The following is a 27,903-nucleotide window of genomic DNA, read 5'->3' on the forward strand; positions in this document are numbered from 1 at the left end:
GCTGGCTAGTTAGTGTAATTGTGTGTCTGTAAGCACTTTATTCCTCATGACTGAACTTATCATTGGCGAAGAACTAGGTATTTTGCTGTGAAGAGTAGTTCCAGTGAAGTTAATAATATCCAGTGAGAAGAATTTTACTCAAGTCACAAATATTATAACCCGCTCCATAGCGGGTTCGATTACTGCTGACAACACCAACTTAAACTGGTAACTCCCCTCACTGAAATGGCGGCAGAATAAAATATTTGTACCTCGCTGTGAGCAACAAGAAAAAGAAGGAAGGGAGATTAGGGTTTAACGTCCCGTCGACATTGAAGTCATTAGTGACGGAGCACAAGCTCGGAATCAAGTACGGGGAACGAAATCAGTCCTGTTCTTCCAAAGGATGTAGCGCGGCATTTGGTTGGAGCGGTTTAGGGAAATGAAGGAAAACCTAAATCAGGATAGCCGAAAGTTGAACCGTGGTCCTCCGGACTGCGAGTCCAGTGTGCTTATCACTGCACCCTCTCGCTCGCTGTGAGCCACACAAGATTTATTATTTATTTATCTATGATCGCTATAGTAAAAATTTTGTTATTGTAAGTGCAGGATAGATCACAATTAATAGCGAAAACTGACACGTATGAAAGCATACGATAACAGAATCAAGAGCGTTCCCGTAAATTTGGGTCCGCAAATGAGCCGTCTGCGCGAGATAATTGCCAGTGTGCGGTTACAAGCCACCAGTGAGTTCAATACAAAATATTGTGCTAGTCAGTACAAATGTATTTTAAAGTTAAGCTGTTTAATTAAGGCTCCATTTAATTGGGCTAAATTTCAGCCATGGCCTGCCTTACATTCTGAAGCGTTGGAGAATGTGGTACATGCTTGATGAAGCACAGACGTATTTTGCTGCTGATACAAGGCGACATCTAACGTGCGAGTATGGTTTAAGATGGAGAGGTTGACCACATCCTGTACCTTGGCCTCAGAGGTCGCCTGACCTCAACCCTTTGGATGTTTTTGCCTGGGTCATCTTAAAAGTGAAGTGTAATTTAGTTGAAGAACTGGAGCAGAATATTGCACCATCTTGACAGGATTTAGGAGATGAACCGTTAGCGTTTGAAAGAATTCGCAACTAGCAACAGTGGCGTTCCTCTCAGCTTGAAGCACCAAGCAACAGTTTCTGTTTGAAATGGCTTTGAGCACTATGGGATTTAACTTCTGAGGTCATCAGTCCCCTAGAAGTTGGAACTACTTAAACCTAACTAACCTAAGGACATCACACACATATCCATGCCCGAGGCAGGATTTGAACCTGCTGTCGTAGCGGTCGTGTGGTTCCAGACTGTAGTGCCTAGAACAGCTCGGTCACCCCGTCCGGCAGCAGTTTCTGTTGCCTGGACCTTAAACCGGCTCTGGGTCTGATGACGGTTGTAATAACCGAAACTGGCGACCACCAGTATAAAAAATAAATTGCGGTACCTTTCTTTGAACATAAATAAAAAATCGCCAAGTTACAATATCTTTCCAAAACGTCATATTTTGTCTGGTGCCGTGGGAAACCATAAACTGAAAATAAACGCAAACAAGACTGAAATAATGGTGATCGATGACTGGAACAGACCAGTAATGGCAAACATTAAAACGGAAAACACAATAGTAATGCAAGTAAATGAATTTTTCTACTTGGGAAGCTCAGTAACGGAAGTGAGTAAACAAACTGCCGTAAGGAAACAGTCTCCGTCTTATATTTTTTTTATTATTTATTTCAGCCTCAGATCGTAAATTACGAAGTCGTCATCAAATAACCTATGTAAAAAGAAAGAAAACGTTGGAAGTATAATAAAAAGAAACTAAGTTACAAATCTCACTTGGATACGCAACCTACGTAGATACAATACATAGTAACTCGTCACCTTTAGAGGCCCAGAGAGGCGCTCACATTGGAAACACATCTGCGTTCTGGTTGTTGGGCCATACTTATCGACATAATACACAGTCCAGTCAGTTACGTTAATGTGACCACCGCCTATGTTACACGTCAGCATGCAACAACCACTCACAGACAGCAGGTGGCAGCACTAGCAGTGGAGGGGAACAAACTGTGTGTGTGTGTGTGTGTGTGTGTGTGTGTGTGTGTGTGTGTGTGTGTTGTTTGTGTGTGTTATGTGTAGTCCAAAAGGGCATGATCATTCTCTTTCGCGTCAAGGGCGGTAGCAATACCGAAACGGTTAAGCTCGCAAACTCTTCGCGTACCGCTTGGTTGAAGTGTACCGTGCATGGCAAAATGGCGCTATCCAAAACCGGGGTCTAGACAGCTGTGGTGCACCCCGGGCCATAAATGACAGGGATTCAGAAATGGCTCTGAGCGCTATGGGACTTGACTTCTAAGGTCATCAGTCCCCTAGAACTTAGAACTACTTAAACCTGACTAACCTAAGGACAACACACACATCAATGCCCGAGGCAGGATTCGAACCTGCAACCGTAGCGATCACGCGGTTACAGACTGCAGCGCCTAGAACCGCACAGCCACCCCGGCCGGCAATGACAGGGGTGAACGACGGCTGCGGAGAAGTGTACGGGCGAATGGACGTGCAACTGTTGAGCAACTGACCGCCCAGATGAACCGAGGGGCTACCAACAGTGTCTCCTCAACGACTGTTCAGTGATAGTTGATTGGTATGGGCATCTGCAGTTGGCGCCTGGTTCATGCTCCCATGCTGACTGCTGTTTACCTGCGACGAAGGCTGGAATTTGCACACCAATACCGCAACTGGACGTCCACTGAGTGGCGACAGGTGGCCTTTTCAGATGAATCGCGCTTTATGCTCCGTCGGATAGATTGCCGTTGGCGTGTACGGAGTTAAACGTGTGAAAGCGAACTCCCTGCTACAATCGTCGGAAGGGTCCTGGCCGGAGGAACGAACGTTATGGTCTGGGAAGTGTTTTCGTTGCATTCCCTGAGTGATCTCATCGTTCTAAAGGGCACAGTGGATCAACACAAGTATGCATCTAGCCTTGGGGACCATGACCACTCCTACGTGCAGTTTCTTTCCTCGGCACGATGACATCTACCAGTAGGCCAATGCAACGTGTCACACAGCTTGCAATGTATGTGCGTCGTTCGAAGATCAGGATTAGTTCGCCGTTCTCCCCTAGCCACCAAACTCCCCGAGTTTCAACCCTGTAGAGAATCTGTGGGATCGGGCTGTTCGCGCCACGGATCTTGAGCGGACCAAAAAAAAAAAAAAAAAAAAAAAAAAAAAAAAGTTGCGCCACCGGCCACGGCACTGCAGTCGGCATGGCTCCACATCCCTGCCGGCACCTTTCGCGACGCCCCTGACACTCTTCTTTCACGTCTCGCAGCGGTCCGCGCTGCAGAAGGTGGTTGTGCAGGCTTTTGACAAGTGGTCACACTAATGTGACTCGACAGTGTATGGAGTTGCTAACACTTATTTCGCAAATGCGCGATTAAGAATATTCTGTGTTTTTACTTTGAGAATGCTTTCTCTCCCAATTAATTTTACGTTGCTCTCACGTACGACAAAAATTGATTCATCGAAATTTGGAAAAAAAACCTAAGAAAGTCGTTGCCATCTTATGTAAACACACGTGCTTTCAGGCTGCATTTTCATTAATGGCTTTTTGATGCTTCCAGATTTTTAATTTTTAATTGTTTATTTTGCTAGGTGGATGTAAGGAAGTCTGTTGTAATGAGAAATAGGACGGACAACAAGAAAATATTATACATCACATCCTTTTTTTTTTAGTCTTTGTCGTTCGAAGTTTGTTGTTAAATTCCACCTTTCCTCGCCACTGTACCTTGCTGTCCAAACAATATTGCCCAATTGGAATGTTTGTGCCAAATCTTCAGCAACAGGGCAGCAGGGGGTACAACATTGATTTATCCATGTAGTTGAAATCTCCAAACCGCCGAAAGTAGCTGTACGAATATTTTTAAATTTATGGTTAGTATCAATAGTAATAATCATCAAATCGAAATGGTATCATAAATACGGCCTGGAAGAGCAATTATTTGGCATCAGACATAAAATAAGTGATATAAAAGACTACTTTATTGAGCACAAATCTTCAGTATAGACGTTTCAATATTATACAATGATATGACGAACCTTTAGTAATGAGGAATGCTTTCATCCTGCTGCTCGTATTTGCATAAAGTCATTAAAAACAGACTGAGCAACGAATTTTTGCACTAAATTTTTCGCCTGTAAAACTCTGTCTTCCTTCCACTAAATGTCTCATTGTTGCTCTGTTGTTAATGCATGCGGCTTCGTTTGTTAATCGCATCGTTTGTCCTTTTCAAATAATTATTTATCAGACTCGCTAGTTAAGTCACAGTGACGCCCCTGTTTTACGTTTCCCTATTGACGTCACCGCTAGACGTTCGTCTGTTCGTTTATTTGGACTGTTGGTGCAACTCGCATAATGTGGGCCAAATGAAAAGTAAACGAGAAAATGGACTACGGTTAAGGAAGAAATAGTGGCGGATGACATTCAGTACATACATAGTGCCACTGAAGGACGTTTGACCACCACTGCAAAGGCATGCCGAGCTGTACAGTGTAACAATCAAAGTCTATAATGGCACTTGGAAAAGGCTGTGGTTCGAATCTGTCTGTGGTGCGGCTGCTATATTTTTCCGTGGCTCCCTACACACATCATTGTTACCATGTGACTCTCAGCAAGTCGTAGACAGCGAGCGAGGTAGCGCTGGGATTAGTACACTGGATTCGCATTCGGGAGGACGACGGTTCAGACCTACGTCCGGCCATCCTGATTTAGGTTTTTGCGTGATTTCCCTAAATCGCTTCAGGCAAGTGCCGGTATGGTTGCTTTGAAAGGGCACGGCCGACTTCCTTCCATATCCTTCTCTAATCCGACGGGACCGATGACCTCGCTGTTCGTTCCCCAAGCTCCAAATCAACCAACCAACCAACCAACCAACCAAGTCGTAGTCGACTTGTTTCTCGATAGTTGCACAAGCCGAGCAAGTGCACCGCCTGTAATTCGTTCCCCATCAAAGAAGAAAATAATTCCTCTTTCTACAACTTTACTAGATGGAAGATACCATGGTGCAGCGCTGAGAAAAAAGTTCAAGAACCTCAGACATTTTGCAGGTCCAGTTATCTACATCAAAGTACTATCTGAAAAGAGTTCCACAAATATCTAGTCAGATCTTGATAAGATTTCAAAGTTGTGCAAGGATTGGCAGATTTCTTTAAATGTTCAGAAAGGCGACACCGAAAGGTGTCAATAAGTTACTGTTGGAATCTGTTGACTAGATAAATAGCTGGATGTAACAAACCGTTGGAATATGAAATGGAGTGATCACGTTGACTTAGTCGTAGGGAAAGCAACTTGCGTCTGTCTGTCTACAGAGGAGACTGTTTACAAATTACTTGTGCGGCATATCTTAGAATATTCCTCATGTGTGTGGGACCCGTCCCAAATAGGACAAATAGATGATAGTGAACGCATACATGGAAAGATCGAAACGAGTGTTCAGTCAGAAACAGTCGCAAAAACTTGAAAGGGTGTTACAGGGTAGGTTGTGCTGAGAAATAATTGTTAACAAAAAATCTGATACGCTGTGCGGTTTTCGATTTAATTAGCGTGGAAGTTAGTCAGACAGGCCGTTGTGCGCGCAGATCTGAGCGGACCGCCAGAGTCGGTGTCGTGTTTTTCTTTTGGTTTCCTAAAATCGAACAAGAGAGCGATACAAAAATTGAACTTGGGACAGTAGTAAAGATCGAACCCTAGCGAAGACTATACAGTCTCGGGCGCTATCAACTACGCTATGCGAAAAACTGACACTATTGTATCTGGCGGACCGCTTGAGCTTACGTGCGCAACTGCCTGATTGGCTAACTTTAATGCTAATTAGCCCGGAATCGGCGCAACCTATCTAATTTTTATAACCACTATTTCTCAGCACAAAAATACCCTGCAACACTCCTACAAGCTTTTCAGGCTGTTTGACCATCCCCTGTATACACAAGCTTACTGACAAAGCTTCAGTAACCAGTAACCCTGAATACAAGATTATACTAATTACAGCTCACACACAGATATTTAAGCGACGATTATTTCATGCTCCATATTCTTTTGGAACGGGAAGAAGTGCAAAAATGTGTTTCAATGCTAAGTACTCTGTGTCATGCACTTCATGTTGGTTTGCAGAGTGTGTATGGCAGATGTAGGTGGCAGCTAGTGCCAGTGTATGCCGCTACCTCTCACAACTGCAACCACATACGAAAGCATAGAGAAAGTTTCAGAACTGTATTATTTGATAGGCTATTGAAGATTAATGAAATACATGACGCCATAGGTATGTTACAAAGATGAGTGCGATACATTTTACACAAAGAATTAGCTCTATCAAAGATACTGTCGTAATTGTTATTCTCTGAACAACAACGAATGCGGGAGCATGTTTCTCAACAGTATTTGTATTATTTTAAACAGAATCCAACTAACTTCGTACGCCGGTTTGTTACGATGGATGGAACCTGTGTCCACCACTTTGCGCTAGAAACGAAACGGTGTTTGGCAGTCATAGCGGTTACCGGGGTGCAGGTCGCCTGCACAGTAAGGCACAGTCGATTTTCTCTGACGAAAGCGTTGTCTCCAGTGTTTACTGGGATTGCGTTGCAGAGACTAAAATAATAACTAGCGAGTATTACGAGTTTCAAAACACAAAAGCGAATTGTCTGCAGAAGAATAGAACTACTGGTAGAAACCCACATAAGGGAACACCAGTTTCGGTTCCAGCGCGAAGAAAGGTCATTAAAGACGGAGGACAAACTCTTATTGGGGAGCTAGATGGAAAAAATCGACAGTAACCTTAATCGATTTCAGGAAACAACGGAACATATACTTTTGGATGCCCAGGCTGGGGTTTGAACCGCCGTCTTCCTGAAGTCCAGTATCTTGACGATGCGCCACTTTGCTTGGTTTACGTTCCAGAAGAATATTGGAACACTAGATGCAAAAATGACCGTACAATTTATCGTAGAAGATTCGTTGAAAAAAGAGGAGCTTTCAGTTATAGCAATTGTAGATTTAGAAAAAAAGCTTATAACTGTGTTGACGGGAATACACTCTTTCAAAATCTGCAGTTATCAGGAATAAAATACAGGAGACGATAGGTTGTCTACAATGTGCACAAAAACGAGACGGCATTTATAAGAATGGGAGGACATCAAAGGAAAGCAGTGACTGAGGAGTCACACAGGCTTGTAGCCTATCCGCGATGGTATTCGGTCTGTACATTGAGCAAACAGTAAACGACACAAAGGAAAATTTCGAGAAATGAGTTGAAGTTCATGGCGAAAAAGAACTATATCTTTAAAGTTTCCAACGCCGTTCTCGATTCTTCCGGAGTACTAGCTCGTCCTTACCGCGGACAGCCAGTTAAACCTTTATTGAATAAAATGTAATAAAAGAATGTGTCAGTCTACGGGAGGTGCAGCATCCGATCCACGGTCGATCCTATTTTGTCATAAGCTGAGGTGATGAAAATCATGAGACATCTCATAATATCATGTCGGACCTCCTTTTGCTCGGCATAGTGCAGCAATTCGACGTGGCATGGACTCAACAAGTCGGTGGAAGCCTCCGCCAGAAATATTAATCCATGCCACCTCTATAACCGTCTATGATTTCGAAGGTGTTGCCGGCGCAGGATTTTGTGCACGAATTGACCTCTCGATTATGTCTCATGTAGGGCGATGTGAGTGACTAAATCATTCGCTCGAATTGTCCAGAATGCTCATCAAACCAATCCAAACAGCTGTATCCCGCTGACATGACGCACTGTCATCAATAAAAATTCCATCGTTGTTTGGGAACATTTAGCCGAACATAACCATTTCCATTCAGCGATCGGTTCTATTTTATGTAAACACATCCCATACCATTATGGAGCCGCCACCAACTTGCACAGTGCCTTGTTGACAACTTGGGTTCATAGCTTCGTGAGGCCTGCAAGCACACTCGACCCTATCATCAGCTCTTACGTACTGAAATCTGGATCCATCTGACTAGGCCACGGTTTTCCAGTCGTCGAGGGTGCAACCGATATGGTCACGAACCTAGGAGAGATGCTGCAGGCGATGTCCTGCTACCAAAGTCACACACGTAAGTCGTCTGCTGCCACAGCCCGTTAGCGAAAAATTTCGCCGCACTGTTTTAACGGATACGTTCGTCATGCGTCCCAAATTGATTTCTGCGGTCATTTCACGCAGTGTTGCTTGCCTGTTAGCACGGACATCTCTACGCAAACGCAGCTACTCTCGGTTACTAAGTGAAGGCCGTCGGCCACTGCGTTCTCCGTGGTTAGAGGTAATGCCTGAAATTTGGTATTCTTGGCACACTCTTGATACTGTGGATGTAGGAATATTGAATTCCATAACAATTTCCGAAATGGAGAGTCCCATGCGCCTAGCTCCAACTAGAATTCCGCGTTCAAAGTCTGTTACTTCTCGGTCGTGCGGCCGTAATCACGTCGCAAACCTTCTCACATGAATCCAAATGACAGCTCCGCCAATGCACTATCCTTTTATACCTTTGTCTGCGATAGTATCGCCATTTGCGTATGTGCATATCGCTACCCTCCTGAGTTTCTTTATGAATGCAAAATATGCCAAGCTATGCCGTGTTTAAGTGTCTACATCCATATTTACATAATTACTCTGCAATTAACATTAAAGTGTTTTGCCAGAAGGTGGATAGATCCACTCTCATCCTATATCTCTACCGTTCCACTCTCGTATAGCGGGTGGGAAAAATAACACTTTAATCTTTCTTTTTTTTTTTAAAAAAAAAAGGGTGTAACGGGTATTTCTATTGGTGACTCAGGACTGTGTACTGAACAACATTACATCAGTATTTACGTCATTTGCGACTAATAATTGTAGCCATTATAAGTCGTATGTTTTAAGTTGGTTAATACCTCCAAGTACATGTGAAAAGAGCGAGCCATTGATGCTTATTGGTGTTGATGTGTGGACAAGTGGGCGTTATAGGATCAGTCTGTACTGGCAGGTATAGTTCACTTAGTGGTGCAATTCGACCGTGCAGGAAACATCAACTAGTAAAATTTGGGACGTTTGTGGGAAGACTGTTCTACGCAGAGGAAGAACAACCAACACACTGATTTGTCTACATATTAAGGTATCACATATAAAAATCATCACTTACATCAATTACGTTTTGGCATTCGGAGGAGAAAGTTGGTTCGCCGATATCACACTGAGAAATCAAACACTTCTCAGCTGTAGTTTATAGAAACCTATTTTATGTAGAAACTCAATTCATAACTGCAAATAAGCACGCACTTAATAAAATGACAGTAACTCCATCATATAAACACGAAGTGAGGTTATTTTGTCTACTCACGTAAGAGAGCTGGACTGAAAATGCTCGGGAGTTATAATCTGTCCTGTGGCCTTGCGGTTCTAGGCGCTTCAGCCTGGAACCACGCGGCTTCTACGGTCGCACGGTCGAATCCTGCTTCGGGCATGGATGTGTGTGATGGTCCTTGGGATAGTTAGGTTTAAGTAGTTGTAAGTCTAGGGGACTGATAACCTCAGATGTTAAGTCCCATAGTGCTTAGAGCCATTTTCAATTTTCCCTCGAGCAATGTGCTTAGATTTACGTGGATTCTCTCCGTACGCGTTTCTTGGATTACTATTGTTAATAAATAATATCTTTATTCCGTGTAGCATTAACACGTTTTGTGGAAAAAAAGGAAATTTGTGGTAAGTTCTACGGAACCAAACTGCTGAGGTCATCGGTCGCTAAGCTTACACACTACTTAATCTAACTTTAACTTACGCTAAGGACAACACACACACACACACACACACACACACACACACGTACGTATGAACCTTCATTTGAAATAATGAATCTCGGTTGATCTAATCTTAAAAAACTTATTGTGAAATATTAAAGTTGCGAGGCCAAAAATCTTTTACAGAATAATTATTTTATTTCGAAGAAAAATTTGTACGCACCGTTATTACGCATAATTTACCGGAGTGTGATATGTTATTAAACGTTCTGGCATACGCGGAGCCACATTAAAAGTTGGACGCCACCAGGATGTTTCTTTTTGGTAGGTGTACCCTTTCTGACATCGGAACGCGTTTTGCAGACATGTATGAGCAGCGGTTTGTTATGATACTTTTTACTATCAGAGGTTTTTTTACGATATATTTTTAAATATTTACCGGAGCATCCAGCCACAGAGAAATCTGTGTATCAAAATCATCAATTTCTCCTTCTGAGCTGAAATCGCCGATTTCTTCTTCCAGGAAATTGAAAACACCGCTGTCATCGATATTCCCAATGCGAAAACTATGTAGAGCCCGTGCAGTGGGACGGCCGTGGTAGCCCTGCGGTTCTAGGCGCTTCAGTCCGGAACCGCGCAACTGCTACGGTCGCAGGTTCGAATCCTGCATAGGGCATGGATGTGTGTGATATCCTTAAGTTAGTTAGGTTTAAGTAGTTCTAGGTTCTAGGGGACTGATGACCTCAGATGTTAAGTCCCATACTGCTCAGGGCCATTTGAACCGTGCAGTGAGCCTACAAAGATACAGCTAGCAGACGAAAGGTATCGTATATTGGACAAAACACACAGCAGAACCTTACAAAGCACTACTGTGGAGCATAGAGGGTTCAGAATTCGGAAACTATGTAGTAGGACAGTGTGGAGGCCCTTCCGCACGCAGTTTTAATCTGCCAGGAAGTTTCAGTAATATTAATGTTACACCTACACTCCGCAAGATACCGTAGGGGAATATTAGAATGTACTTAATGTAACAGTAGCATCACTCCGTCTTCTACCTCATTTGCCACTCGCGGATGGTGCGCGCGCGCTGGTGGGGTGGATTGTCGGTACCCTTCCATAATATCCCCAATTCCTCTAATGTCATTTGGAGAGGTGTACACCGATGAGCCTAAACTTTTATTGCCGTTCCCACAACAAGACTGGTGCCATCTGCTGACGCTGCGGACAGACGGCGCGGTTAGGAAGCTGTAGGTCTACAAGGGGTGCAGGGAAGAATTGGGAATAATTCTAGCGACGTTAGGGGTGCAGTCGGGGAAATCCACGGATATAAACGAGTTTGGCGAAGAGTAGATGTTTATGGCCCGGTGCCTGTGACAAGCATCTCGGAAACGGCAAAACTGGTCGCCTGTTTGCGCGCTGCTGTCGTGAGCATTAATGGGAAGTGACTGAAATTCCGTGAAACCACGAGTAGATGACAGGGTACTGGACGTCTACGCATCATCACAGAATGTGGAGGTCGCACACTTGCCCGCTCAGTAAAGCAGGAAAGGCGTCGATCTCTGACTGATCTGACGAAGGTGAAGGCACAGGTGTTCCGGAGTGCACCGTTCAGAGCACATTGTTGAACATGGGGCTCCTCAGCAGACGTCATCCAGGGGAACAGCTGCTCGAAATATACACCTTATCGGGGACACAGGCCAGTGGGGGTAGTGTTATGCTAGGTTAGACGTTCGCCTAGGCTTCAGTCGGCCTTGGGTTAGTAATCACAGGCCTGATGACAACTGTGGACGACGTGAACATTTTTGCGGGGCCACTTGCAACCCTTCATGCTTGTTGTCTTCTCCGACGGCATCTTCCTACAGGATAGCTGCAGTGGTTTGAGGCGCATGGTACTGAACTCAGGTTGATCTCTTGGGGCGAGGGGAATAATCACGTGGGTCATCTCCTATAATGGTGGGTGTACACTTCCACTTTGCATTCTGCGAATTACGACGATGGCAAAAGTGTTTCGAGTATTTGCTATTACAGCTCTCAAATCCGTTGTGTGATACATGTGCCTTTCAAATTTTTGGGCTAGTATTTTTCAGATATGTTTCTCTGTCTTGCAACTCCTTGGCGTTATGCTAGATTAATGTACCAAGCTCTTATATAATCAAATTATTATTGTGATATTAAAAATGGTTCAAATGGCTCTCAGCACTATGCGAGTTAACTTCTGAGGTCATCAGTCGCCTAAAACTTAGAACTTATTAAACCTAACTAACCTAAGGACATCACACACACCCATGCCCGAGGCAGGATTCGAACCTGCGACCGTAGCGGTCGCGCGGTTCCAGACTAAAGCGCCTAGAACCGCTCGGCCACCAGTGGCCGGCCTGTTATATTAAACTACTAGATATGCGAGGCTCGTGAAAATTGGGTACGACGTGAAGCTGACTCGGTATCTGTGTTGTATAGGAAATAAGGTTTTATCTTTACGTGGGATTGTCTTGCTGTATCTAACGACATAGGCTCGTATGAGAACTCTGGCGTCGTTTTCATCGCAGTAGCTGACCCTGGCCATATTTCTTTCTAGGTGTAGTAAATGTCTCGGATTCTTGTAAGAAAAGTTTCAACCTCAACATTAACGAGCATTATACCACTGTACTCGTCTTTTCAAGCGCTTTCGGATGCCGTTAAAAATGAATATAATTATGTTGAAAAAATTATACTTGCTTCAGTATCTCAATCAATACTAGAGGTAGGGCACTTGATCACATACCGAAGTACATGCCCGTTAGCGTATTATCGTGTGCCAAAATCCGCGTTTCGATACCTGGAACCGTTCACGAAATAAAAGAGGTGTTATGTCTTATGTGACTCGCCCAGTATATTGGGTTCTTTCTCTCCGTTGTTGGCATTACCTTACGCTTATCTACATTTAAAGAGTGGTGTCATTCATTACACAAAGTGAAAATTTTGTCAAAGTCTTTCTGCATTTCCGTACTATAATCCAAAGTAAACCCTTTCTTGTACAGAACGTCGTGAGCGAACAATTTTATACCACACTGATATTATCTGATAAACCGTTTGTGTTTACTGGAAACATAATAGGTCTCGTTCGCTTTCTTGGGGAAACGCTGTCGTTACTTTAGTATCTGTGGAACATATTGCCGTCCAGTATAACGCACTGTTATCTATTAATCAAATAGTCCGTCCTCGAACCATTTTTTTCGTATGATCGACTTGTGATTAGTTGTCGAGCATATGGTACTATGTGGAGAATACGGTACAATGTTGAACGCATTCCTAAAATCTAGAGAGGCGGAAATCTACCTGTTCACATGCAGCTATTTTTGTTTGCAAAATGTCGTGAATGACTAAAGCAACCTGTGTTTCACACCAGTGGATGTTCGCCACTAATCATGTTATTAGATACCATCGGGATCATTATCTTTGCTTATGGGTATTACCATTTAGTCAAATACGAAGAGTGCTGCACATCACATTTCAACTAATGGAAGTTTTGCTAAGTCTTACTGCAATTCTTTACTATCATCCACCGACGATGCTGCTCACAACAGCATAGTCCGCATTGTTTCGTAGTTGTGCAATATTGTGAAGTTAATAGATACGTTAACATAATGATTAGTGAGTGGTGTGTAGTGTGCTGGCTTGAAGGGAGCGTATATTTGGGCAGGGAAGGGCGGGCGCGCGGCGCTTTGTTACGCCTGCCGCCTACCTCCCCTCCTGCCCCCACTCGCTGTCGGTCGCGCCGCCCCTCCGCGCCCGCGTTTGTGACTCTTGTGGCCCCCTCCAGCGCTCAGCACAGCAGACGATGTGCCAGTGCGTTGTCACGGCTTATGGCGTCGCTAGCGTATTCCAGCTCCACCGAAGTCTTATTGAATGAAACTAACGAGCCCAGGAGCGACCTTTTAGAAGTCGCCGACGACTACTGAAGCACACCGTCGCTTTACCATTTCCACATCTATCTCGGCCTCTGAACTCCTCGGAGAAAACCTTTGTCTCAGTTTTTTTAAAAAAAGAAAAGAACTGTGGAAGTATGTTACTTACGTCTGGTGTAAACTAGAGATATTAATTTTTAGAAGAGTGCATCAATCTTATCACCTAACAGGATAAACTCATCGAAGTGTTTGAAGAGTGCTGTGTACTTCCTGCAAATTCTGCAACATTTCGTTTGCAATTGGTGTGCTATACAGTTGTGATTTATCTGACTGCTGCCGAGTGCTTGCTACAAGCAACACCTGGCTGACGGAGAATTTGAATCGCTGTTACCGAGCTGTGAAAAACGTGCGCGTTTCGTATTTAGAATGAACTGTGAAGTGAGGAAAAGTGGAGGACAGGCTTTGCGACGAGTGTGTCATGTCGGCTGCATTCAGTGAATGTAGCTTCTTCTCAGGCCTCGGATACATGAATTGCACACAGTCCAAGCCTCATCAGTGCAGGTATTACTTTTTTTTTCTTTCTTTAATCGTCGCTAGACGCCAACGTGCATGCTTGTAGACATGTCGTTAGTAAATGCTTCCGTAAAGACTGGATGTAAGAAATTCTATGCGCATGCACATCCAAGTGTACCGTTAGCGGAAGACGTGGAAACAGAATCGTTTATAACACATTTACTTTTCCTGTATCATTGGGACTACTTCTCTCAGGTTACCAAAGAAAAAGGAAACACAAAAGTGCTTGGAACTCGTATAATTTCCGTTATCTTTAATGTTATACGTGAGCTCTTGAATATATATTTTTACGAATGTAATTTGTATTCGCTTGTTTGGATAGTTAAAGTCGAATAGCATTAAACTGCAGGTTTCTGGTCTTGGGTGTGATCTTTAGTTGGTGTGGCAGTTACGGGCTGATTGGGAGGGGGCAGAGATGGCGACACAGGCGCCTGGCCATTTCTTCACAGCTGTACTATGCAGGCAACATTTTAGATTTAGCTGTTCTAAGATACCACCAAACCCACCATTAATGTCAAAGTTCAGCAGCTTGGGATTAGAAGATCTATTGTAAATAATATTTACTGACATATTCGTAGACACTTACGTGCTGCTCATAAGTATTACACGCTTACTTTCTTAGGCATTACATACACTTTAATCCCTGATGGGGTTTTAGATGACAGCGGTCATACGTCACATGGTACAAGCGTATTTATGGTATCATGTACCAGGCTAAACGACACTTGAGGTTCTTGTTAACTTTCACATAAGAATTCACTTTGATTTATGTTCGTCACAAGGGCTGAAATGTGCTTTAGGCAGCCCTGTTACCTTCTTTAAAGAAAACAAAATATAGTAATTGTTTAGTGTAACGTGCAGCCCTCGAATACGTCCTTTAAACTCTTAACCACCTAAAAAATAACAGTAAATGCCAGGGTTAAGTGCAAGCAATAGTTTTATCTGTAGCATTCATAGGGTGTGTTTCTGTTTATTTATTTATTTATTAGAAAAGAATGGTTTCAGTTGAGGGAATTCTGGCAAAGTAGTAGTCGTGGGACATGTTAACAATTCTGTTCCATCTTCTTTCTCTCTACATTTATTAGTGCAAGTTACAGAAAAACACTTTTTCGCTATAAGTAAGTTTTAATGAAACTAACTATAAACTTTACCTGCAGTTACACCTTGAAATGCAGGGATATTGTCTCGTGACTGTAGACTACAATTCAGCTACTATTTATGCTTCTAAATGTTGAATCTGCACTCACATCAACATGTTTCAATGTTGTGCTTCTAAGAGTTATATAATTATTTAAAAACTTCTTAAGACATGCTGGATTCAGTTTGAAATAGATGGCTGACTAGTTCTGCAATTTGACTAATCTACAAAGAATGATATAAAGAAAGTATGTTGAAGTAGACATCAATATGAAGAATGCTTGGCAGGATGCAGTGCCCAGTTATCTGAATAATTTCTATTTATGACTTAAAAAGTGCATTATCAAGAGAGAATTTATAAATAAAAGTTGTCACATGGTTGTGAACAAACCATCTAGTGGATGCTGGTGTGGTGGACTCACTACAGTTAATATAGAAGTAGTTTGATATCTGTTTAAGTTGATACATTGTGTCTGTTGACTGATTTCTGCTGTTTTAAAAATCCAACATGTTTATAAAAGGACAGAGAGAAGCCAGTTCAGTGCCCATAACAAAAATATATGGTTAAGTACATAATCTGTAGCTTCAGAAGAATTATTTTAAAAAATAATTTACAAGGTGCTAAAATTTTTTGTTGTTTGAGCTCAGAATTACAGAAAATGTTACTTGTAAGGTTCTTGGGGTTTCAAGCTCTTGTGAAGAAGAATGACTCTTGTACAGATAAAACATGAACACAAATTATGAGTTCTCAGAAAAAAATATTTTTTAAAAATTTTTGTGTATTTTACATCGTTGACACCTTAGGCTGTGAATGGTGAAGGTGTTGAAGTTGGTGTGAAATGGTACTCTTGGCATTAATGCTTATTGTGGCATTATCAATACTCAGGAAACATGACTGCTTTACAGAATGTGTTATAGGTAGTTAATATGTAGGAAATGGAATCACTCAGTTATTGTCTTCCACAAACAAGTGATAAAAGTAAATTTAGGCTTTGTCAGCAAATTTCATTGACAAAGTGTTTAAGGATATCAACTACCACATATTGGTCAATTGACTCATCTGTTATGCAGAGGAGGATTTGTCATTAACGAATGGTGTACTACTTAGTATGTTACAGTAAACACTGAATACATTTAGCATCTAACAGTGTGCACTGAATATTAAAGCAGTAGTTGTCATATACTTGGAAGTATATTGCATGCTACTGTTTGTAATTATAGTTCACAGTACTCATTCATTGACACATTACATATATCAGATAAGAATTGTAAAATATGTAATACAGGAGAAATGGATAACAGGGACTACAAGATGTATGTTTGTTGTTGCTGTTAAAACACAGGGCGATATGGGGTTAACCCTTGCATGCATTTTAAAAGCAGGCATAACCAAATGCTACATAGTGTGAATAAGGTTGCTACATGATCTATTAAGTGTTACATTTTTCACCACTTCAGAGGAAAACTCTGTCAGGCAGATATATTAACCAATGTTATTTTTCCCATGCTGGATCTTGTCGAATCCTTAATAGAAATATTCTAGACAGTTTTTCTTAAGCAGCTGGTGAAAATAAATTGAAAATGCACAAAAATTCATAATATTACACAAAAGGTGATAAGAGTATGTAGTAACAAGGACAACAAGAAATTGTGTACATCATGTAAAAATGTCACCAGTTTACTGGATATCAGTCAGTCTACTTCATTGAGGCTGTAACATTATAGCTTATCACAGTGAAATTTATCCAAGATTGTGAAATTAAACAGGAATAAAACATAAAGTGACTTGCAATATTGTTTTAAACCCACCATTTCCAACAATAATTAGCTTTGGACACTTTGATAACACTCTGTCATAGCTGATTTTCATGTCATTGGACATTGTGATAATCAAGATATGGTCATAAACGTTGGAGATCAGTTACTTACTCCTCCTCTTAGTACTCAAATTGAGTGGTATTACATATTTGTGATGTGTAGCAAAAGAAAAAAAAGCACACTCATATTTAGAAGCTGCTACACTTTCATGGCAGGATTTCCGCAATGTAGTGGTTCTCCTGTGAAACTGTCATGTACTACAGACGCTAAATGTGTTGTTGAGATATGTGTGCGCTCTTAGTTTCTTCTTTGCTTAAGTACTGGAACAGTGTAATTCACTGTCAACTGAAAATGTGTGTGTGTGTGTAGCACCTTCAACATCAACAACACTGTTGTCCATTCTCTAATTTTTATAATAATAATCCAGAATTAGATTGTCACTCTGCAGAGGAGTGTGCACTGGTATGAAACTTCCTGACAGTTTAAAATGGTGTGCCGGACCGAGACTCCAACTCGGGACCTTTGCCTTTAGCGGGCAGGTGCTCTACCAACTGATCTACCCATGAACGACTCACGCCCCATCCTCACAGCTTTACTTCTGCCAGTACCTCGTCACTTACCTTGCAAACTTTACAGAAGCTCTCGCAGGAGAGCTTCTGTAAAGTTTGGAATGTAAGTGACGAGGTACTGGCACAAGTGAAGCTGTGAGGACGGGGCGTGTGCCGTGCTTGGGTAGCTCCGTTGGTAGAGCACATGCCCACGAAAGGCAAAGGTCCCGAGTTCGAGTCTCGGTCCGGCACACAGTTTTAATCTGCCAGGAAATTTCGTTTTTTTAATAATAATAATAATAATAATAATAATAATAATAATAATAATAATAATAATAATAATAATGATGATGATGATGATGATGATGATGATGATGATGATGTAAAAAACTATATTTTATTTGCATCACATTAGGTTGATAGATGACAAAGATGGGTATGTGTGAGACCATGCATCATAAAACTTAATTTCTTTTACTTACTTATTTATTTATTCATTCATCCAAGGGCCATCTCACAATGGTATAGAATTTATCATGGCAATACAATGAAAATAAATAGCTACTCTCTCTCTCTCTCTCTCTCTCTCTCTCTCTCTCTCTCTCTCTCTCTCTCTCTCTCTCTCTCTCTCTCTCTCTCTCCATGTAAGTACCATGTAAAGAGTGCAATATGCTATTTTCTTCCAGTATGCAAAACCTTAAAAGAAAATATAAACTGTGCTTAGCTTAATGTAAACAGTTAAAATACAAATAAATTGATCACACAGATTGCTTAGTAGATAGTATTCTGAAAGATGAAAATGATTAGGTTTCTTGTGATGTTTACAGCATTAGTAAAGTGTGTTGCTGAATTGTCTCCTGAGAATGACATTTATCCCTCTAAAGAAATTGCTATCATGTTTCTGTGATTTCTCCTATGTAGCGTTTGACAGTCCATTTGAAAGGTGATTTTTTTCTGTATCGATTTTCTGGGGTTTTGTGAGCAGTAATGCAATCATCTACCAAAAGTTTTGTATGAACATTACAGTGCTATACTAGGCAGTGGACTATTACTGGTTGTATATCCTTGTCTTTGTTATCCAGGCAGTTGTTGGGGAACCTTCCATTTATTATGGTATGTAAAGAAAACAGTGCATCTTTTATAAATGTATTGCAAATCAGAAGCTTTGGACCACCTAGTATTCTCAGTGTGTTGTACCATGAAGGATTGTTATGTATAATAATGAGCATTGTTATAAATATTATTTTTTCTTCTTTTTATTTTGCCACCTGAAGGCCATGTTAATTTTAGTTAGCACAATCCCTTCTGGTCCTTATCCTTGTCCAATATTGTTTCATTCTATGCATCATAATTATTACTCTATCATCAACTTTTACTACACTGAGAAATACTTTAAACTTGTGTGTCTGACTTTGTTTCAGTTGTTTATTAATCCCTTTGGTCATTTGTGATAATTACATTATGGAGAAAGCCAAATATTATTATATTTTATTAAATGTGGTCATGTGTCAAAAATAAGTTTTGTACTAATAAGTAAAATAAGCGAAAGGCAACCACTCATCTGTAACGGATTGATGTGTGGAGCACAGAAACACATTAACAGAAAACAGCATTCACACTGGCTTTTGAGCACTGTCTTTTTCTGGCAATAGTACACACAATCACACACACAAACAAGGAGACACCCAATTTAGACTCCTGTGATCATGGCAAGTACTAAAATATGTTATGGTCTAGTCATTTTGGGTGATAAAATATCCTCATATTCTTATTTAGAGTAGTCATTTTCTGAGGTTTTGTGAGAGTGTAGCAGTTGTCAGTGACAGACAACTCATTTCATGAAGATTTATCCACATGACTAGGATTTAGAGATGGTTCCAGCTTCATACTGCCCATGTCTATTTGCGGAATCAGCTAAGCAATTTCATTTTAACGTGGCAAGTGGTAAGGCAATGATCATGTTTTAGATGTGAGGAAGATGTTTGATGTGATCCAGTGAATTATCTAAATTCAATCAAATGTTTTGTGCATGAGACCATCTTGCAATATCAGCAAATTTCAAAATTTAGATTCATTTATACTGAAAGAATTACCTTGTGACCACATTATCAAAGTGTCGTTATTTTCATTTAAAACCAATGCAGTGTTTTCAATTTTGTCTATAGGAAATTACAATTATATGCCAGTGAAGTATCAGTTTTTGTACTAAAGTTAATGTGCCAACTTCCTATCTGGTAGTTTGTTTCCGATTAGTAATCCAGATGTCTTTGTAGGCCATGATGAGAGTTAACTGGACTTTCAGCATTAGTGAGATGGTGTGCAGTTGAAAAATGTGGAGATATGATTAAAATTTGTTTGCTTGGATAGTCTGGTTTCTGGCTCAGAGGATAAGTGCATACCACTTCTGAGGATAGAGTATAACACACATTTTTGTGACACGGTTTTATCCCAGGATAGCTCTAAGTGTATTTACACTGCTGGACAGTTATGTTAGAACTCTTATTCAATGTATTCACAATTCTTAGGATTAGTGAGATTTTGTTGTCTGTGTTCTGCCACATAAATTTCATTGATAACATAGTTAATAAACCATGTTGCAACCCACATTCTTTGTATTTGTTTCTTTCAGATGTAAAGTAGCATAAACTTAATCCTTTTATGATCAGTGGGACTGTGTGTCCCACCAACTTGTTTGCGTCCCTATGCCCAAAGGGTCAGCAATTTCCCACTTTTGTGTGCTGCTTTAACATATTATTGGGTTTACAGACTATTTGAATTCAATAGACCTACTGTATGGCACCCAAGCACAAGTATTTCATTGTTACGCTGGTATGATATTCTCTTATATTATTTTATTTTGGGTTGGTGAGAGATAACACCAGTGAAGGTGTTTCTCACGTTCATTACAGATACACTTACTTGTCATGTATATTCATTGATAAATTGAAGGAGTCTGTGGAAGGAATTGCTAATCCATGAGCATGTCATTTTGAATTATTAGAGTTACATGTTGAATAAAACCAAAGACAAGAACATAAATGAGGTAAGAAAGCAATTAATTTAGTAGACAGTTCTTTCTGGTGGTGCAAATAAAACTACTTGTTACCAGAATATGGTGCATTTAAAATGCCAGATTAAGCACCTTGCAAGATAAAGGGTTGGCACTTTATTCCACCAGTCCTTTCAATTATTTTTTTGAAGTGGCAGTCTGTTTTGCCTATCAGCCATTATGTGGGGATGAATTCACTTTTAGTTATTTATTTGTATTTGAAAATAAGTCTTCACATGTCGGAGTTGTATGTGTTTCTGTGAGCTATTTTCTTTATTCTGGTAACTACATTTTGTAGGCAGCTGTTGCTATTAGTGGGCAGTGTGACCAAATGTTTTGTAAGACAGCTTTCAGTTCGATGTAAGGTGAAAAGATGGGAATAGCAAGTTTAGAGGGTGGGGGGGGGGAGACGCGAAAAGTACTAAGTGTGGAAGTGATTCCTAACTCAGCCCCGCCCCCCCTCCCCTCCCTCCACCATCACCCACCACCCTGGGGAAGTCAAATTTAGGTAATTATTTCATCTGTGTTGCAATGCGTCTGTGATTTAATTTACCTATCAACCCCATTTGTGTGTTTTGTAACATTTTTGAAAAATCACTTTAAAGGCAGAGAAGTTAGTTCAGTACAGTCGAGGCTGTGCAACTGATCTGCGGTGTTACTAATGATTTCTGTAACTCATAGGCAGATGTTTTTATATATGTTATGTTGTTAATTATCGTTGCTAGGAATATGCATTTTGTCCTGATCAACATGTCTGTCAAGGAAAGCATTGTAGATAATTGGGGGCGGTGGTCAAGTGCTACAGACCGTGCACCTGGGTTCCTTATTTTTTTGCCATATATTTTACCCTTTGGAAAGAGAATGAAAGCTGTCGCGAAATTTAGATATTATGTTAAATAAAAGGAAATCTTAATATCATAGTATCGGCGACCCACTCCTCATTCCACGCTTTATTATGCTACTCATTTAAATTCGGGGATGTGGTCGGTTGCATTGAAGCCGGGTAAGAGTGCCGTGTTGCCCGTTGTTCTTTGCTGGTAAGTCCATATATTTCTTGCCCAGACACCATTTTATGAAGTCATCAAGAGTTGCTCCGAAAGGTTATGCGGACATGACAAGGACTCAAAGATGATGCCAGGAAGGTAGATATTGAACGATACGTGGCGACGTGGTCAGTGAAGACTGGGCACTATCTCGGATTGGGGAAGGAAGTCGACCGCGCCCTTTTCAAAGGAATCATCCTCGCATTTGTCTCAAAGCGATTTAGGGAAACCACGGAAAACTCAAATCTGTATGACCAAGCCGTCATGTGAATGCTAGTATGCCGCCTTTACTCAGTGTTGGCAGGCAAGACGGACTCGTGATGTTGATGTTTGGTTTGTGGGGCGCTCAACTGCGCTATCATCAGCGCCTGTACATAGTCCCAATCCTTTACACAGTCCATTGTTTTACACAGCTCAGTTCAGCAAGTGTCACGAATGATGATGAGGAAGAAGAAGAAATGATAACACAAACACCCAGTCCCCGGGCAGAGAAAATATCCCCAACCCGGCCGGGAATCGAACCCATGATCCAGAGGCAGCAACGCTATCCGCTAGACCACGAGCTGCGGACGTGGACTCGTGCGTGTGTGTGTGTGGGGGGGGGGGGGGGGGGGGGGGACGGCGACGGCTTAACTCACTTCAGGAGAATGCTGGAATGGTTTCTTTCCGCCCCCCCTCGTTGTCCACCTGATTTGTGCTCTTTATCCGTAGCTGTCGACAGGACTCGTTTGGAAGAGTGTATTAATTATCCAATTTCCCATTCGGTGACACTACCTTTCACATTTTCATATGGCCTTCGAGCGTACCAGAACGCGGCAACTTCGGCGTGCAGGATATTTCATTGAACAACAATTAGGAAGAAATCACGCATCAGAATAACGACGTTCGGTTTGGTACATCGCCCAATCTGTTGTTAGGCAATGGTTGCTTAGTATCATTGCAGTGTGGAAAGTATTCGAAACTACTCTAGATGTTTCGTACGGACATTTTCTACTCGACACAGGATCATGATAACAGTTTGGTGTCGGGAAGGACACCAACAGATTTTCTCGCCGATTCTATTTCAACCGCGTGCCAAAAGACACTTTTTAATTATAGTAAGATTCCATCCTACTCCATTCGCGTATGTGCTGTGGAAAGAATGAGTACATGTACGCCACCACGCGAGTTGTCGTTTATCTAATTTTATCTGGGCAATCTCTCTCGAGTAGATGAATAGTGGTAGCTTATGCCATGGGAGGTTATTGGTAGTTGTCTAAGCAGTTTTCTCGCGAGATGTATGACGTCTTTCTTGGAGTGTTTGCCACTTAAAATTTTTCAACATTTCTGTTAATCTCATTCGTCATGCAAACAAACCTATGACCATACGCCCGGCTCTTTTTTCGATACGCATCACCACAGACTGTGGAGGTCGGAGGCGCGCTCTTTCTGTAAACCAGGATAGTCAGTGATCTGTGGCAGATCTGATGACAGAGAACAACATTGGTGCAGACACATGTATTTCAGAGGAGCACGCTTTTCCACACACTGTATCGAACGTAAGACTCCGCAGCAAACGATCCCGGAGTGTTCCCATGTTGACCTAACGGCGTCGTCAGTTACGGTTGCAGAAGACACAGGATCATTAAGATTGAGCCGGGGATAGGTGGTAACATGTCGTCGTTCGGATGACTCACGTATCTTGTTATACCAGGTCGATGTTCGTGTTCGGATACACCGTCTTCCTGGGCGACAGCTGCTCGAAACATGCGCTGCTCCAAGAACGCAGGCCGGTGGGTGCAGTATTAGGACTACGGCGTGAGAGGCGTTAACGTAGGCTTCCATAAAACCTGTGGTAGTACTGAAAGGTATCTTGACAGCAGTAGAGTGCGCGAACGTTATTATGGTCCACCTACATCCATTCGTGCTTGACGGCGATGGCGTCTTCCTTGAGGGTAACTGCCCTTGTCGCAATGCTCGTCATGCTACAGTGTTTTCAGGATGATGACTGTGAGATCACGTTGATGTCGTGCTATGGACCCCATGGAATATATCAAGTGTGTCACCAGGCGCCAGCTGCGTACCAACAATCCACCGTCCCGTAATTTGTGGGATTTGCGTGATCCGTGCGTACTCATCTGGTTACACCTACCTCCGGAAACGTACCAACGACATTTCGAAACCATGGCACGCAGAATCGCTACTTCATTGCGTTCTAAAAATGGACCAACGCGCTATTAAGCAGCCAGTCATAATGTTTTGGCTCATCTGTGTATTGTCTCTGATTAGCTGGCTGTTCAGAACACCATATCTTTTCCAGTTTGTGTTTGCTTCGGCTAGTGCAAGCTGTGAAGTACTGTTGTAGACAATTTTGACGCTTTGAATAGCAATTTCTGTGACACGTCAGTTGTATGTGGAAGTTTTGTTAATGGCGCCGCAAGTTTGCTTTCATTGGCCGTTTCAAATTACACTCTTTAACGGAGATGGAGGCTCACGCTCTAACTCAGGTGTGTTACGATAGTTTTGCGAATTAGATTTTTCCACAAGTTGCTGTAAAAGTGGAATTGGAAGTGACTTAATGATGTGTGTGTTAACAGCTAGTACGTATATAAATAATGGACTATGGTTGTTAAACGAGAGGGCGAAATTTGTAACGGCACTATGTGGAAAGCTAAAAATAAATTCTTTCTGTATGAAATGTTTTGCCCTGCTACACGATGTCGGTAATGACGTATCAAAAGTGTATCATAGTATCTATATTTCAAGAACTTATGGTTTGGTGTACAAATGTTACTAACAGAATAAAAAATAAATCCCTGATTGGATTCCTTTAGGAACCGTTGTGCTCAGCGACTGTCAAATGATTTTAACCAGGCATGAACACAGCAACCAATCGCGTATCAATATGTATTAATAGCATATCTAGCTAGATTTCGGTTGTTATATAGCCATCATCAGTGCGTTTAGTAACGAGTGATAAAGACCCAGAAAGCTTGTAGAAGCACGTGCTGTTAAAATGACCTTAAACGGGCCATAGCTCAATTCACACACAGATTGATACGCTACTGATTGCTGTGTTCACTACTGATAATTGAAAATTAATCCATATTTTTGTTTACAAACAGACGTTGTACTGTAATCTTAGGTCAGGTAGCTGAAACCGTTACTCTTTAACTGCTTAATGCAATGAAGATTATAGATAACTAATGTTGCAGAATATCTTGCCAAACCTCGCTATGACCAATCTTAATATATCCATGGGCATAATTACAACATTTGTGACTTGTATAATTATATTTTCGTTGGTGTCCTTTTATCACATTTGGTGATACGTGGAAGTGCATCAAGAGTCTCATGTTTCAACGGTTCGAAATGTTAAGTGCATCAAAACGTTTTTTGGATTCCTCCTGTTGTACATCAAGCTATTAAAGCCGCAAAGATAACCGAAATTACTTTGTATGGAGATAATTTCTGTTCAGAAACAAATGAAACATATTTCCTGTCCTGTTTCTTTTATTATTTTATTTCCAGAGCATCCAGTTGCGTGACTAGTATTTAACTAATTCTGCCGCTCGTCGGACGTCTACACAGTTTTCCGACACTGTCTGATTTACGCTCACATTTAAATACATAGCGATATAGGAATGTCGTTTGCTTTATTCTGTTCTCAAATACGACCGTCCAATCGTTGTTACATAACATGAATTCAGGTCTTCTGTGCCCTATGGTGGTGGTAGTCTTCATTACAACTTTATCAGAAGACAGCTTTTGGATGATGTCAAACGGGAAGATTGGTCGGGAAATTGGAGGAAGGGCGAAGTGTGACGAGTGTAGCCGAGTAGTTTGGTATTAGGAGCGATCCTAATAGGCACTGCTGCCCTAAGGGGAGGAGGTGGTCGATCACTGTCAACAACAACAGCTGACCGTCACATTGTGCAACAGGCAATAAGGGACTCAGGTCAAACATCGGCTGCAATCGCAGCAACATTTAACAGGACTGCAAGACGCACACTCTCACGCCCCACAGTTGCACGGAGACTGCATTGCGTGTGTGTGTGTGTGTGTGTGTGTGTGTGTGTGTGTGTGTGTGTGTGTGTGTGTGTGTGTGTGTGTGTGTGTGTGTGTGGGGGGGGGGGGGGGGGGGGTCTATCTGTCCAACGGCCAGTACACTGTGTTTTGGTAATAGCCGCAAATCGGCGGCACCGTTCGCGACAGTGCAAAGAGCACAGTGACTGGACCAACGAGGAATAGGGTCGCGCCCTCTTCTCGGATGAGAACGGATTCAGATTCTGAACGTATCCTTATATAGCGAGAGGTGGGAACATGTAATGCACTCATGATCATTGTCGAAAAATTATAGTGTTGGTGGTCCAGGTGTTATGCTTCGGAGAGGCTCAATGTTACATGGGCGTATTGACTTTCAAATCTTTGAACACGGTACACTTACTGGTCAACGTTATTGTGACACTGCACTTCTTCCCCATGCGCTTTTTTTCAGGGGTGCATTCGCCACTGGTTTCATTTTTATGGATGACAATGCACGACCGCATTGGACAGTGCAAGTGGAGGAGCTCTTGGAAGATGATGATATTCGGCGAATGGACTGGCCTACCTGTTTCCTCCATTTAATCGTGGCGTGCCCGTGTGAGATGCTTTCGGGAGACGTATTGCAGCCCGTCCACATGCACAACTGCTTATGCAGTTGTCAACCGCGTTGATGGAGGAATGGAATGCCCTCCCACAGGAATCCATACCAAACTTTTTGGCCAGCATGGGAGCACGTTGCAGAGTATGCATTTCTGTCCGTGGTGATCACAAACCCGAATAAGAACCATGTGCCGCCTTTCGTAATGTTCAGCGCCCCCTCAATACGAACTGCTCACTTTCGGTTAATTAGCTGGTAGCTATTTCTGTTGATCCGGTACAGTAATCTTATATAGAGTCGCCAAAAACGTTACATTTTATCGTCGATTTCATGGAACAGGCAACTTTGTTGTTTTTTTTTTTCGATTGTCATACCAGGTAGGTATTCCTAACTGAAACGTATGCAGCCTCATTATAAAAAAAAAAAATTAGAGTAATTCATGGCTCTAAACTTTATGCTCCGTTATTCATTGTACTGTAACACGCATTTTGAACCTCAAAGTCCAATGAGAGAGTAATTATTTTGTTGTCGGATTGGACTACAACCCGACAAACGCCGCTGGACAAATATTATGCACCCTTGAGGAGAAATCCAAGATAGCTGGAACTTTGTAATCTGCTACATCCTAGTTAAGTCGAAGGTACACTATAGTCGTTCGAATTGACGAACTGTTTAAAGGACGCATGAGGCTTATCGTCGTATAGTGAATAAATTGAAAAATATTTGCAGCCTGATAACGTCACACACGGTCCCAACTAAACTCACGATGCTTATTACTGATATTGGCTATAAGAATCACAAAATGTTTCGTACAAAATGAAATCGCTCACAAGATTCATTGTAGAAATTTGCTCTGTCAGACAAAGAGTACTTCAGAGTACGGAGTAATGTAATGCATCCATTTTGACAGAGAGAGGGAGACTAGGGGATATTCTGTCGTACTACTATCGGAACCCCGAATACCCACAGCAAAGAGAGAGAAAGTAGTAGTGTCCGATTACAAGATTAATGGTGAAACTGTGTCATCCTTTAAATATTTATACACTCCTAAGAAGCAATATGAACTGGAACGTAAAATTAATTATTTATTTCTGTTTCATCTCTTGAGTCTTCATTGTAGTAACACACAGTGTTACTATGTAGGATGTTTCAGGAGGAATGGTAAACATTTTAGGAGGCGCTAGTGTAGAATAATTCGAATAACACGTTCCGTATAAGATGTGTCCAATTAGACATGCACTTGATTACGGGGAAAAGTTGTCATTTGTCGTGTTGGTACTGCAGTTGCTATGGGTTTATTCATAGCTTCTCATTTTTGTGTAGTTTTGGTTGAGTTTACAGAAGTGAACTTTTCAACTGTCATAATGTTTGTTGGGCAATTCTGGTGTATCGTTTCAGAATACCGCACGTATTTTCAAATGG

General features: G+C 41.7%; 1 protein-coding gene across 3 annotated transcripts in view; it reads left to right on the top strand.

The window, feature by feature from the left end:
• LOC126299611 (uncharacterized) overlaps positions 1 to 27,903 on the top strand; it is a 468,671-nt gene that overhangs the window by 244,191 nt on the left and 196,577 nt on the right. Inside the window, exon 1 of one of the 3 annotated variants that reach the window (XM_049991645.1) lies at positions 13,594 to 14,250. The exons of the other annotated variants lie outside the window; for them this stretch is intronic. The gene's annotated coding sequence lies outside the window, so the exon portion shown is untranslated. Of the gene's footprint in view, positions 1 to 13,593; positions 14,251 to 27,903 lie in introns of those variants that run through there. 3 annotated transcript variants of the gene reach the window in all.

The sequence above is a fragment of the Schistocerca gregaria genome, chromosome X, assembly GCF_023897955.1.
Source record: "Schistocerca gregaria isolate iqSchGreg1 chromosome X, iqSchGreg1.2, whole genome shotgun sequence".
In the NCBI taxonomy this organism is placed as follows: Eukaryota; Metazoa; Arthropoda; class Insecta; order Orthoptera; family Acrididae; genus Schistocerca; species Schistocerca gregaria.